The sequence below is a fragment of the Adiantum capillus-veneris genome, chromosome 14 (genome assembly GCF_014529385.1).
Source record: "Adiantum capillus-veneris isolate H3 chromosome 14, ASM1452938v2, whole genome shotgun sequence".
Lineage (NCBI taxonomy): Eukaryota > Viridiplantae > Streptophyta > Polypodiopsida > Polypodiales > Pteridaceae > Adiantum > Adiantum capillus-veneris.
Genome location: NC_140944.1, coordinates 84,095,802 through 84,109,945, shown reverse-complemented (window position 1 = coordinate 84,109,945; position 14,144 = coordinate 84,095,802). Strand labels below are relative to the sequence as shown.

Genomic DNA, 14,144 nt, shown 5'->3' with positions numbered 1-14,144 from the left:
CTCCCCCTCCATCTGACCTCAATGTCTTGATTTGCATATCTGTCTCCTTCTCAATCATGACTTTGAAGTCCTGAAAGTGACCAAACACTTCACTTTTCTTACGCATGAAGTAGACCCATACTTTCCTTGTATGGTCATCAATGAAAGAGACATAATACCTGCAACCATGTATACTTACAGTATCGGTTGGACCCCAAACATCTGTGTGCACCACCTCAAGTGGCTTTTTACATACATTGCGCTCATGTGGAAATGAGCCCTTTGACTGTTTTCCAAACTGGCATGCTCACACACTTTATGCATACCATCGACCTTGAATTTGGGTAAACCTTTTACAATCTGTTTTGATTGCATGCTGCGCAATCTCTGCTCATTGACATGGCCAATGCGTTTGTGCCAAATGTCAACATCAACCACAACACCTATGCTTTGTGCAAATAATGCAGCTTTTACCTCGGGCATGTCTACATTCAGCGTAAACATTCTGCCCACACATTTTCCCTCTGTGATCAGCTTACAGCCATTCTAGAAATCTTCTACATAACAGCCATTTGGATTGAACAGCTTACAGCCATTCTGGAAATCTTCTACATAACAGCCATTTGGATTGAAGCGAACCTGGAAACCCTGCTCAACCATTTGTCCAATAGAAACAAGATTCTTTGTAATGTTTGGGACATGAAGTACATCTGCTAAGTACTTTGATTTGCCACTCTTCATATTTAGAGGTATGTTCCCTACATGAGCAATGGGGTGAGCTGTGCCATCTCCTGTCTGCACATAGCCTGACACATCTGGTTTGCGCATATCTCTAAACCACTCTCCACGAGATGTCATGTGATTAGAGGCACCTGAATCCACATACCAAACATCATCTTGGGTGGAATTCTCTGTAGTCATTGTATTCATTACATGCTGCATAACAAACATGCGCTCGTTTTTGTTGTCGTCTGCATCTCTGCTAGTAGATGCATAGTTGCCATGTTCTCTCTTTCCACTTGCTTTTCCCTTTGGACAGTCACGTGACATGTGACCTCTTTCACCACAAGTCCAACATTCTCTGCTATCTGCAGTATGTTGCTGCCTGCACCGCGACCTCTTTGACTCCCCCTGCCTTGAGACTGGTTTCCCCTACCACCTGTATTGTTTTGATTTGATTGACCTTCTTGAAATTGGCCCCTACAACCACTTGGGCCTCGACCACGACCTCTACCTCTACGTCTGTTGGAGTTAGAATAGAAGTCCTGTTCAGACCTATTTCTGCCACGAGAAGAAGGTGTGTCAAGACCAAGGTTCATCTCTTGTATTCATGGAAGACCTGAAATGTACATACTCATCTCCTAGACCATCCAAGCATGCACGGACAATGTCATCGTCTTCCACTGAGACTTTAATAGATCCAAGAGCCTCAATGATACTCTTGATCTTCAAGGCATAATCATTGATGGAGAGGTTGTTCCTCTTAACCTGATTTAGCTCCGACTTTAGTTGAAGCTTCCTGGCCTTGGTGTTCACCTCGAACACTCTACCTAAGTTTTTCCATGCAATGGCGGGGATTTTAGCATCCTGTGGATAGCCCGTCATGCCATCTGTGATGCTCATAGAAAGCCAATACATCACTTTGCTCTGGCCTTGTTTCCAGTCCCTCAAAGCTTTTCTTTGTTCTGCTGTAGAATTTGCCTCGAGAATCTCTGGTTCCTTTTCATTGTCTCCTTCTACATAGTCCCAATAACCTTTTCCTTTTAGGAAATTTGTTATTCTGAACTTCCATGCAGGGTAGTTATTTTTCTCAAGCTTCTCAGTAACAATCTGACTGAAACCGTCAGACATCTTGAAGCACTAAGACAAAATAGCTGTAATCTGCAAAAAGCTGCAAATCTGTTGAACCTGCTATCGTGGTACCTGTAACGCTTTCTACACTCAACGAGTGTCCACAATCAAGCGTACATACAACCACTATACTTGTACAGTAAATCTTTGTGTACTACACGTTGGAGACGTGTTTAGAAACTTGTACGAAAAACCCCTAAAATGTTTTCCACTGCACGAGGCGCCTTCGGCATCTGGTCGTGGATTGCGAATGAAGGGATTGTGATTCTCTTGCTCTCTTAGCCTCTCTTGCCTGCACCAGGCTCTGATACCATGTAAAGAAAGAGGATGCAAGAGAGCTACACAAGACAAGCACAAAGCACACAGAGATGGAAAGCTTCTTCTTCTTCACACAGAAAAGAGAGTACAAAATGACTAAGTGCTAAAACTGAAAAGTAGCACATATGTACATGCGGTCACTAAGTGTGAACTCGCTAGAAGGGTACTAGGTTGGCACTATAAGTGTAGTCCAGCTGTAGAATCACTAGTAGAGATCCTCCGTGTCGGTCACCTAACGCTCCAGTGAGTAAATGTCGTAAGCGGCCAAGACCCGTAGTGGATGCCAGCTCAAGATGTAGAGCTCGACATCTCAACAGCAGATGGGAATGGTAATATTGATTGTGCTAAGTTTCTCAACCTCATGGCTTGTAAAGTGAAGGATACAGACACTGAGGAGGAGCTCAAGGAGGCTTTTCGCGTGTTCGACAAAGATCAAAATGGCTTTCTTTTAGCCACTCAGTTGCACTGTGTGATGACCAACCTCAAGGATTATGAGGTTGATGAAATGATCAGAGAGGCCGATGTCAATGGGGATGGTCATATCAACTATGAGGAGTTCGTCAAGATGATGTTGGGCAAGTAGGTAGTGGGGACCCGTTTTTAGAAAATCCCTTTTTAATGGAATCTTGGGAAATTCCATAGCAGCTCATAAAGAAGTTCGCCTAAAGAAGTGGGTCAAGTGTATTCTCTCCGGGTTGTCCTTGGTGATTGGTGTTTCTTGTCACAACCTCAACTTAAGCAGGTAGGTTCAACTAAACAAATGCAAGACTCAATCAGGCCTTGAGTTCAAGACTCGTCGGGATAGCTCCGCGATCGTCTTGAGTTTGGGAATGCGGAAATACAGAAATATTTCTTTTCTTCTTGCTCTATTGTGAAGATTGTTTTGAATAGCCAGGATGGGACATGTAACAGTTCCATATGACAATGTTGTATTTCTATTTATTTTGGGATATGACACTTGCCAACAGTGCTTGGGAAGAATCATTATGCAACTCTACACTATTGCACTAAGTTTTATGAAAATTAAGGCAAAATTTTCCCTTTTCCTCTCAAGGAAATTTTCAAAATTTAAGCTAATTTCTACTGATTTTCTGTAAATTTAGGTGGGATTTTTCCTCTTCCTGCTCCTGTTCCTGTTCCTGTTCTTGTAAGTGTTCCTCTTGACCAGAATTTTTAATTTTCAAAGTTGTTTGAGATGGGAGAGACTTTTACCAAACACTGCTTTCATTTTACCCCAAAGGTTTCTTATTGTGCAAAGCAGTATTTTTTCAAGCCTCACGTTTTGCCTTTCTAGTGGCCTTGTAAACCTCTTTAGAGGTGAACAAGTCATGCAATGGATTAATCTTGACATTATCTTGATAAAGGTTGGCGCTACTGATTAACTACAAATACACGAAAAAGTTTTTTTTTTTTTTGAAAAGTTGTTTAATTTATGAAGTCAACACAATCTTTCAGAGTTGTCTTCACATTCGGAAGTTTTGCCAAGTTTACATATACAGAAAGTGGCCATCTTTGTTGGTAAAATTGCAAATCTAACACACCAAATGCCTCTACATTCATCATTGGAAAACACTCACTGTGTGATTCCTCATGCATACATCTATTGGTTTAATTGAAATTTTTATAATCAATTAGAATGAAAAATCAACATTTTCCATGACATTGGACTCTTTTGTGCAACAAGAGCAGGGCCAAAAGTTAGATCTTGTAGTCTGTTTTCAAAAGATACAAAGCGAGGGCCCATCTACATATGCAATCACCTACGCAGGCATCTTCAACGCATGTGGTTCTACACATGCATTTTGAAGGCATATTAGCATCTTTTCAAAATTGTTAGTCAGAATTAGCATCTCTAAATGGTGCACGATGCGGTTTAGGGTTTAGGGTTTAGCATCTTTTCAAATTATCATCTTTTTTCCACATATTTTGTGCTAATATGTGGCTCTATGCAAGATGCTAATATGGGCACAAAAATTCACAATTATATTGTTAGTCAGAGGCTGTTGGAAAAAGATGCCGTTCTTGGCACTGTCTTGGTCAATATGTATGCATAATGTGGTGCGCTTGAGAAAGCACAAAAAGTGCTTGAGGAGCTTCTTGTCTGGAATCTCGCCTCTTGGAATGCACTGATTGCGGGATGTGCACAATGAGAGCAAGGCCAGAACTCGTAGTCTGTTTTTCAGCAGATGCGAACCGAGGGGCTCTCCTGTTGCAATCACCTATGTATGCATCTTGAAGGCATGTGGCTCTATGCAAGATGCCGATATGGGTACAAAAATTCACAATCATGTTGTTAGTCAGAGGCTAGTTTAGCATAGGCGGGTGAGGAGCTTCCTCTCCAGAATGTCGCCTCTTAGAATGTAGCGATTGCGGGATGTACGCAACAAGAGCAGGGCCAGAACTTGTAGTCTATTTTCAGCACATGCAAAGCGAGGACCTCTCTCCAGATGCAATCAACTGCTCATTCATCTTCAAGGCATGTGGCTCAACACAAGATGCTGGAATGGCCAAAGAAATTCACAATTATATTGTCAGTCAGAGGCTGTTGAAAAAAAATGCCATGCTTGGCACCATCTTGGTCAATATGTATGCCAAATGTGGTGTGCTTGAGAAAGCACAAAAAGTTCTTGAGGAGCTTCCTGTCCGGAATGTCACCTCTTGGGCAGCATGTGTGCAATAAGAGCAAGGCCAAAAAGCTCTAGGTTGTTTTTGGCGGATGCAAAGCAAGTGTATCTCTCCAAATTCAATCATCTATACTTTCTTGAAGTCTATGCATACTTTCTTGAAGTCTATGCTTACATCTTGAAGGCATGTGGCTCTACGCAAGTGCTCGAGGTATGTGGCACAAAAGTTCACAATTATATTGTTAGTCAGAGGCTATTGAAAAAAAATGTCGTGCTTGGTAGTGTCTTGGTCGATATGTATGTCAAATGTGGTGCACTTGAGAAAGTACAAAAAGCTCTAGGGAGTTTCCTATTTGGAATGTCATCTCTTGGAATGCACTGATTGTTGGATGTGCGCAACAAGAGTAGAGACAAAAGCTCTAGGCTATTTTAAGCGGATGCAAAGCAAATGTATCTCTACAAATTCAGTCACCTATACTTCTGTCGTGAAGGCTATGCTTATATCTTGAAGGCATGTGGCTCTATGCAAGTGCTTTGAGGAGCTTCGTGTCCGGAGTGTGGACTCTTGGAATGCACTGATTGCAAGATTTTCCCCACACGGGCAAGGCCAGAAAGCTCTTGTCTGTTTTCAACAGATGCAAAGCGAGGGCCTCTCTCCATATACGATCACCTACGCAGGCATCTTGAAGGCATGTGGCCCTATGCAAGATGCTGATATGGGCACAAAAATTCACAAATATAGTGTTAATCATAAATCTCTAGGTTGTTTCCAGCTTCCTATCCAACAGTGTGGACTCTTGGAATGCACTGATTGTAGGATTTGTCCCACAAGAGAAAGCTCTAGTCTGTTTTCAGCAGATGCGAAGCAAGGGGCTCTCTCCATTTGCAATCACCTACGCATGCATCTTGAAGGCATGTGGCTCTATGCAAATGCTCGAGGTATGTGGCACAAAAAAATTCACAATAATATTGTTAGTCAAAGGCTATTGAAAAAAGATGTCGTGCTTGGCACTGTCTTGGTCGATATGTATACCAAATGTGGAGCGGTTGAGAAAGCACAAAAAGTGCAACAAGACCTGTGCCAGAAAGCTTTGCGCTATTTTGAGGATGCAAAGCAAGTGTCTCTCCAAATTTAGTCACCTATAACTTTCGGCTTGAAGGCATGTGGCTCCACCCAACTGCTCAAGGAGCTTCCTGTCTGGAGCGTGGACTCTTGGAATGCACTGATTGCAAGATTTGCCCCACAGGGGCAGGGCCAAAAAGCTCTAGTCTGTTTTTAGCAAATGTGAAATGAGGGCCTCTCTCCATATGCAATCACCTGCGCATGCATCTTGAAGGCATGTGGCTCTACGCAAGATGCAGATATGGGCACAAAAACTCACAATTATATTGTTAGTCATAGGCTGTTGAAAAAAGATGTCGTGCTTGGGACTACCTTGGTCATGCCAAATGTGGTGCGCTATAGGATATACCCAACATGGTTGTGGCAAAAAAGCAATGAGATGTTTTCACTAGATGCAAAGGAAATGCCTTTCTTCATGGCTAAGACGTTTTCACTAGATATGCCCAACATGGTTGTGGCAAGGAAGGATTGAGAAGTTTTCAACAGATGCGAAGGAAAGGCCTTTCTTCAAATGCAATCACCTATGCAATCAAGGGTTATTGGGGGGCTGTTGGAGAAACATGTTGCGCGTGGCAAGGTGGCAAGCTTGACGGCTTGACATGCACAAAATCAAAGACGTGATCACATGGAATAATGTGTTAGCAGGTTATGCCCATGAAGGACGAGGTTGAATTGCTCTAGATTGTCTTGAGCAGATGTAGTGTGAGGGTGTTTCACCAAATGCACTGACGTTGCCAAATGCACTGACGTACGTTTGCACATTGAAAGCATGTGCCACAATCAAAGCTACTGATAGGGGAAAGTAGATTCATGATGAGATTCCAAGGCAGGGGCCATATCGCGCTAGGTGGTGCGCTCGTGGACATGTATGCCAAATGTGGAGTGGTTTTAAAGGCACAACATGTGCTTCAAGAACTACCTTCTCGGAATGTTATCTCTTGGAGTGCACTGGTTTTAGGATATGCACGAGAAGGTGAAGTTGAGCAAGCACTAAACTGCCTTGAACAAATGAAGCGAGAGGGCATCCTACCAAATGCAGTGACTTTTAAAAGCTTGTGCTAGTGTTGGGATAGGAGCTAGGGAGGACGCCGCCTAAGGGCCATGGCGAGGAGCTATGTGGTGCTGCAGAGGACGAGATATGGAAAGAGAGAGATTCGACACAAGCCAAAGCAAAAGAACACACTATGAATTGATTGTATTATTACATTGTATATATTAAGCCTAAAAAGGCCATGCAAACTCTTCTTTAACTGGTGGTCTATAGCTGCATGCCTTGAGACTTGTTCTCACGGCGACTGAAAAAGGGCTTGAACCCAACAATCCCCCCCTCAAGCCCGAACTGGACAAGCAACTCATGATACCTCGAGTTTTTGGTGTACTCGTCAACCGTGAGTATTAGGTTCTCTCACAACCAAGGATTTCTGGTTTATCCATAACCTGGTGCTATGTATGTAACCCCCCCTTGAACAGATAGGGTGTAGGTCAAAAAAGTTAGCTACCAAAAATGGAGTTTTTGGTTCACTGCCAAACCTTGGTTTTAAGGTGTACCCAGTAACCTCATGAGAAGTAGGACAAAAATAGGACTTGAGAACAAAAACTGATAAATTGGGAGGTCTTACCACTCATGGGTGGCAGTGTCTATAACCCGTACAAAATTTGGCATGATAGTGAAAAAGCATGACAATAACCGACTACAAGGCTTTTAACAGGAAATATATGATTGTTTTTTACAATAGACTGTAGAAAAACTGACATAAAATAGGACAAAACAAATAATGATGATGATAATCGGTTTCGAAAAACCAAACAAATCGATGTAAATTCATCTCAAAGGAAATGTGTCTTGGTTGTTGTGAGCATCGATGTCTCGTAATTCTTGAACAATGAAAGTTTCCATACTTACCAATATGTGTAGGCATAAGACCAACATAACCTCAATAGGCTGAATGTTATTAAAAAACTGCAAAGGATTAATATTGATCCGAAGTGCATGTAATGGATCCATGCTTGATTGCCGATACTGCCGGAGCTGTGGGTGTGAGAGTTGCCTCTTCATAGGAGATTTTAATGAACACTTTATGTTTTTTGTTTATAAGAAATAACGATCTGCAGACACAGCACGCGGCTTGGGAGGCTATGAAGCGCGGAAATATCCAAGAGTAACCGCTTCTGTGGTTTAATCCTTGCATGCACCCCTGAATGACTATAGCAGGCAACAGAGAGCTATCGTTGGCAGCGGGCTGAGAAGGCGAAAACTATTACAGACTACGCATGCAACTGTGCTGAGAAAATTTGCTTAGCATTTCACTGAGCCTTGCTTTGAGCATGCGCGTGCAGACAGTATTGCAAAATGCTCACGAATGCTTACCAACGACCCATCGAACCTTCTCTAAAGCTTGCCAAGGACACCGGCTCACCGCGGTTTTGAGAAGTCGAATCGCCTGTAGCGTCTTGAGAGATGCCCACTCGCCTTGAATTGCCAGCGCCACCAAGCTCTGATACCAGTTGTTGGGATAGGAACTAGGGAGGATGCCGCCTAAGGGCCATGGCGAGGAGCTGTGTGGTGCTGTAGAGGACGAGATATGGAAAGAGAGAGAGATTCAACACCAGCCAAAGCAAAAGAACACGCTATGCATTGATTGTATTATTACATTGTATATATTAAGCCTAAAAAGGCCATGCAAACTCTTCTTTAACTGATGGTCTATAGCTGCATGCCTTGAGACTTGTTCTCACGGGCTGACCAAAAAAGGGCTTGAACCCAACATACAGAACAATATAATATTAGGTTCTGCACACGTGGACATGTATGCTAAATGTGGAGCTATTTAGACGCATGTTGGGTACTTGAGGAGCTCCCTTTTTGGAATGTCGTTGCTTGGAATGCAATGATAATAGGATATGTTCAATTGTTACAGAATAATATGATATTAGGTGGTGCTCTCATGGACATGTATGCCAAATGTGGAGTCGCACGTTGGGTACTTGAGGAGCTCCCTTTTCGGAATGTTGTGCTTGGAATGCGATGATAATAGGATATGCTCAAGAAGGTCAACTTGAGGAAGCATTGAACTGCCTTAAACAAATGCATTGTGATGGCATCTGGCCAAATGCAATGACATATATTTTCGTTTCAAAAGCTTGTGCCATGATCAAAGATTTTAAAAAAGGAAAAAAAAAACATGATGAGATCATCTGGCAGTAGTTGTTACAAACTATTATTTTGCTTGGTAATGTATTCGTGTATATGTATGCCAAGTGCAGAGATGTTTCAGAGGCACGATGGGTGCTTGAAGGACTTCCTTCTTGAAATGTTGTTACTTCAAATGCGTTGATTGCAGGATATAAACAAGAAGGTGAAGTTGAGCGAGCACTGAATTGCCTTGAGCAAATGCAGCATGAAGGCATTTGTATCATACTCAGACACTCCAAGTCAAGATTCTACCGTGACACGGCAGAGATTCACATCAAAACAGTCCACAATTCAAAATTGATTCTACACGGCCCGGCGGAGTTTTGTGCCTAGAGATATTGGCCCCAAAGACTGGTGCCCCCTTTCGGTATTTCTTTTTGTATTAATCTGTGTTCAAAGTACAAGGGAGTGGGACGGTTCTCATTCTCAGACTCTGTGTCCAGATGCTCTGAGGAGTGAGGGCCCTGCCCACGTATTTAAAGGTTACAAGGGATACTCAAAAAGCAATAAGAAATACCCCCTTTCGGTATTTCTTTTTGTATTAATCTGTGTTCAAAGTACAAGGGAGTGGGACGGTTCTCATTCTCAGACTCTGTGTCCAGATGCTCTGAGGAGTGAGGGCCCTTCCCACGTATTTAAAGGTTACAAGGGATACTCAAAAGCAATAAGCTTAAAAGATCTTTTAAAATAAAGCATCAAGCTCCAAAGCTTCAAAAGCTGCCAATTTTAGTTCTCATCGCTAAAAGAAAATTTCCATATAGTAGTAGCGTAAAAACAAAAAACTTGTACGCTCTGCCATGCCAGCAAGTCAGGGGAATTTTCTTGTAAATCACACCGCAATTTTTGGGAATCCGTGCCAGCCTGTCGGTGCATTTGGCGGGGGTTTCGTACATCATGCCATATGTTACTATCCCCGGATTTTCTGGGACTGCCAGCCGGGGTGTGTATGTGTGCTCTACTGCCCCATGTCCAGGGCCATGTCACGTCACCCATTTGTGACATACCCCCTCTTGAAAACATTGTAATTGCCCTCGATTACCCCTGCAAAACAAACAAAAGCCATAAATTTTCTTAACAAACACTAAATGTTAGTACCGATGCACTAGGAACAACACATCTAGCACATGTACCGACTGACAGTCACATCACAAGACATCACTTTACATCACACGACAAATCACATTCAACAATCATTCTAATCTCAGACCATGATTAATCGGCAATGTATTTAGCAATCGCATCTAGATCCAGTCAGAGCCTCTCAGATACTCAATTGAATAATCCTTATTGCATTCATGTCTATAGAGATTTATCAGATCAAAATGTTGCAGCCATTTCGTTTATCATTTCTTGCACTCAAATAAGTCAAGTACAAATCAATCAATATCATTTTCATTATCAAAAATTCCACTTCATAAATTCATTCAGTAGAATACTGTCAGCCCAACAGTATCCCTAAAACCCAAAGGGATATCAATGACTTTATATCAAATCAAAATATCGAGGAAATCTGTCGACAAAGGAGCCGAGTGACTCCCATCTTGTGCATACCCGCTGCACTTGATTCACCCAAGCTGAAATCGGGGTTCTATCGGAGTAGATTATGCTAAACCAAATGATTCAAGATAAAGGTTCACAATCTGAGGAGTATCTGTGAGGTCCTCCTTCTCCATCCACTTCGCATCCAATGCGGGATGGTTCTTGAATTTAACCAAGAACCACCTTATCGCTTTACCTTTTATCTTTCTATCTTTATGTGCTAGTATCTATTCTGCAACGAGTATCTCCTCGCTTTCCTCCACTTTGGGTTGCTCATCTGGCTCCCCATAATCGGCCACATCATCTTTAAAAGGCTTCAAGAGACTCACATGAAAAGCATTGTGAATTCTCGAAGTATCAGGCAGCTTCAGTCCAAAGGAGACATCATTTATCTTTTCTTTTATCCGGAAAGGTCCATAGTATCTCATGCGAAGTTTTGGGAAAAGCCACTCCTTTCCTTTTTGTTTTCTTAGGCGTGCCTTCTCAAAACGTAAGAGTAGCGAATTGTCCTCCTTTAATTTCAAATCGCGACCATGTGGATCTGTTGCCTTCTTATGTGTATCTTGAGATTTCTCTAAAACCTCCCGGACCAAGTCCAAGTCCCTCGTGAATTGGTCGGCTTCAAAAAAAAAATCTTATCTTTCGTGCTCAGGAAGTGTGGAACCTTTGTAGAACCTTCAATAATCTCAAATGGCGCCTTCCCATCAAAGAGTGAATCATGTTATTGTATGCAAATTCCACCAAAGGCAAAAACTTTTCCCATTGAGTAGATTCTGATCCGAAATATAAGACTTCAATAAATCCAATACGATTGAATTTGCAATCTCATATTGCCCATCTATCTGCGGGTGGAAAGATGATGAGAACTGCAACGCTGTGCCAATGTTCTCCCAAATCGCCTTCCAAAACAAACTTGTCAATCGGGGATCTGAGCTTGCTTGCTAAATCTGTCAATAACAGTCCAGATACCATCGTGCCCACCTATGTCTTCGGGAGATCAAAAATGAAATCCATAGCAATACTTTCCCAGGGGTGGGTGGGAATGGGTAAAGGCTGTAACAATCCCTGTGCTTTATATCTGTCAAACTTGACCTTCTGGCATACCAACCAATTGCGTACAAAATTGTCCACGCCCTTATTGAGTCTCGGCCAAAAGAAGTATTACTCCACACCTTTCAAGGTGGTATCAATGCCACGATCACCCATAAATGGTGGACAGTGGCATTCGGTCAGAAAATTTCCCCTCAACGGCTGTGTAACGCACAGCATCATTTTTTCATCAAGTAGCCATCCTGAGTGGAATATCTCACTATTAGCTCCCCATTCTATATTTGACCGAATACATCTGAAAAATCTGGATCTGTGGCGTATTGATCAACCATGTCCTCAAAGCTTCTATGATGAATCGCGGAAATAGCCAAGACCAATGGCTAATTCCAGGACAAAGCATCTGTCACCAAGTTCTTTTTTCCTTGCACATGGACAATCTGGAAGTGAAATTGTGACAAGATGTTAGCCTACCGCATCTGCTTTTCTGATAGCTACTTCTGTGACAAGAAGTAGAGTAAACTCTGATGATCAAAAGATCGTAAAATCGGCTCCGAGTAGGTAATGTTGCCACTGAGTAAGAGCATGGATAATCGCCAAAATCTCTTTCTCATATATTTGTGTTGTCAATTCCGTCCTTGAAAACAATCGTCTCTCATAGGCAATGACATGGCCTTCTTGCATTAAGACCACACCCAGACTACGACCACAAGCATCACAATATACTTCGAATGACTTTTGCAAATCTGGCAAAGTCAAAATTGGTCCCGTACTCAATTTCTCTTTCAAAGTTTGAAAGGTAGTTACCTATGTGGGTCCCCACGAGAAAAGGATTCCTTTCTGTGTCAAGATATGCAAAGGGGAAGCAACCTCTGCAAACTTTTTAATGAACCGCAGGTAGTAAGAACATAAGCCCAAGAAGCTTCTAACTTCATGGGCATTCTTCAAATTGAGCCAATCGCGAATAGTCTCAATCTTGGCCGGGTCCATCTACACTCTTGCTACTACTAAGATGATGTGTCTCAAAAAGTCTATCTCTGATAAGAAAAATTCATTCTTCTTTGCATGAATCACCAACTTGTGATCTCACAATTCCTGAAAGACCTGTCGTCGCAGATTCTCTCTATGTTCTGTGTCATCCTTGGAGAAGACTATAATGCCATCAAAGAAAGTGCCAACAAAAGATTTGTACTCTCTGAAAATCATGTCCATCATTCGGTTAAAGGTCGCTAAAGCATTGGTAAGGCCAAAAGGCATCACCAAAAATTCATATAAACCGAAGCTCATCCAGAAAGCTATCTTGTAGACATCTCCCGACGTGATTTGGATTTGATGATATCCGCTCTTCAAATCGATCCTGTTGAAACAATAGGAACCCTATAGTCGGTCAAGAATATCACCAATCCTCGGAATCGAAAATCTGTTCTGATGCAGATTTTATTAAGAGCTCTATAATCAATGCACATTCTCCAAGATCCGTCTTTCTTCAAAACCCACAACACCGGAGAGCAGTAGGGTGAAGTACTCGGCTAGATAAGACCCTTTTCCAAGAGGTCTTTCACTTGGTTCATAATCTCTTCATTTTGGGCTCGGCTCACACGATAAGGTGGTCAATTCGATGGTGTGCTTCCAGGTATCATATCAATGGTATGATCCTCAGGACGACATGGTGGCAACTCTCCTTGTAGGCCCTCAAAAAATCAATCGGCATGAGTGTGGAGAAAATCTTGGCAAGGTCAGACATATTTGTCCTATGTTCATCATTCAACTCTTTCAAAAAGATTGAGTAAACAAACAGATTGAATTTCATTAATTTTGAAACGGCCGAAGCCGATACAGACTCGCCCTTAAGTTTCACATCAAGTACAATGGTTCGGCCCATTTTAGTAGTCAAAGTCTCTTTCTTCGCCCGATAATCGAACACGGCGTTGTTCTTATGGTACCAAGAGACTCTCAAGAGAACATCACAACCTTCCAAGGGTATTATGTAGAAGATCTTGTGCCCCAAATACCCCTAACAATGCAACCGAAGTTTGCTAATGACAGGTGTAATGGTCACGTCTCTGTCGGGTGCCACTATAGCTGCCTCTGCTTGCGGTCCCATCCAATCACGTTTAATCTCGATCCGTGCAGCCAATTCAAGTGAAATGAAGTTGGCCTAGGTTCCTCCATCAAAGAAAATCAAAGGCTTCTTGATCTTTCACTTTGCCTCAAGCTCCGCAAAGTTCTATACTTTCATCAATCGAGCTTGGGTCAGTACCCATGCAATGTGGAACCAATCCTGCTTTCATCTTGCCTTTTCATCCACGTTCCTCAGCTGCTTTTGAATTCTTTGGCCTTTCCTCATCTTGTTCTTTCTGTCCCTTTTTAGGGAACTTCGCAAGATGTGCCACTGTTCCCCACATCCAAAACACTTCCCCTCTTTGATGTAGTTGGCTCTCTCCTGAAGAGTGATCCGGGGTCGTGCATC

General features: G+C 42.4%; 1 pseudogene; it reads left to right on the top strand.

Annotated features, from left to right (window-relative positions):
* Positions 1–2,509: 2,509 nt before the first annotated feature.
* On the top strand, positions 2,510–2,731 carry LOC147442693 (calmodulin-2 pseudogene; annotated as a pseudogene).
* The last annotated feature ends 11,413 nt before the right edge of the window (positions 2,732–14,144 follow it).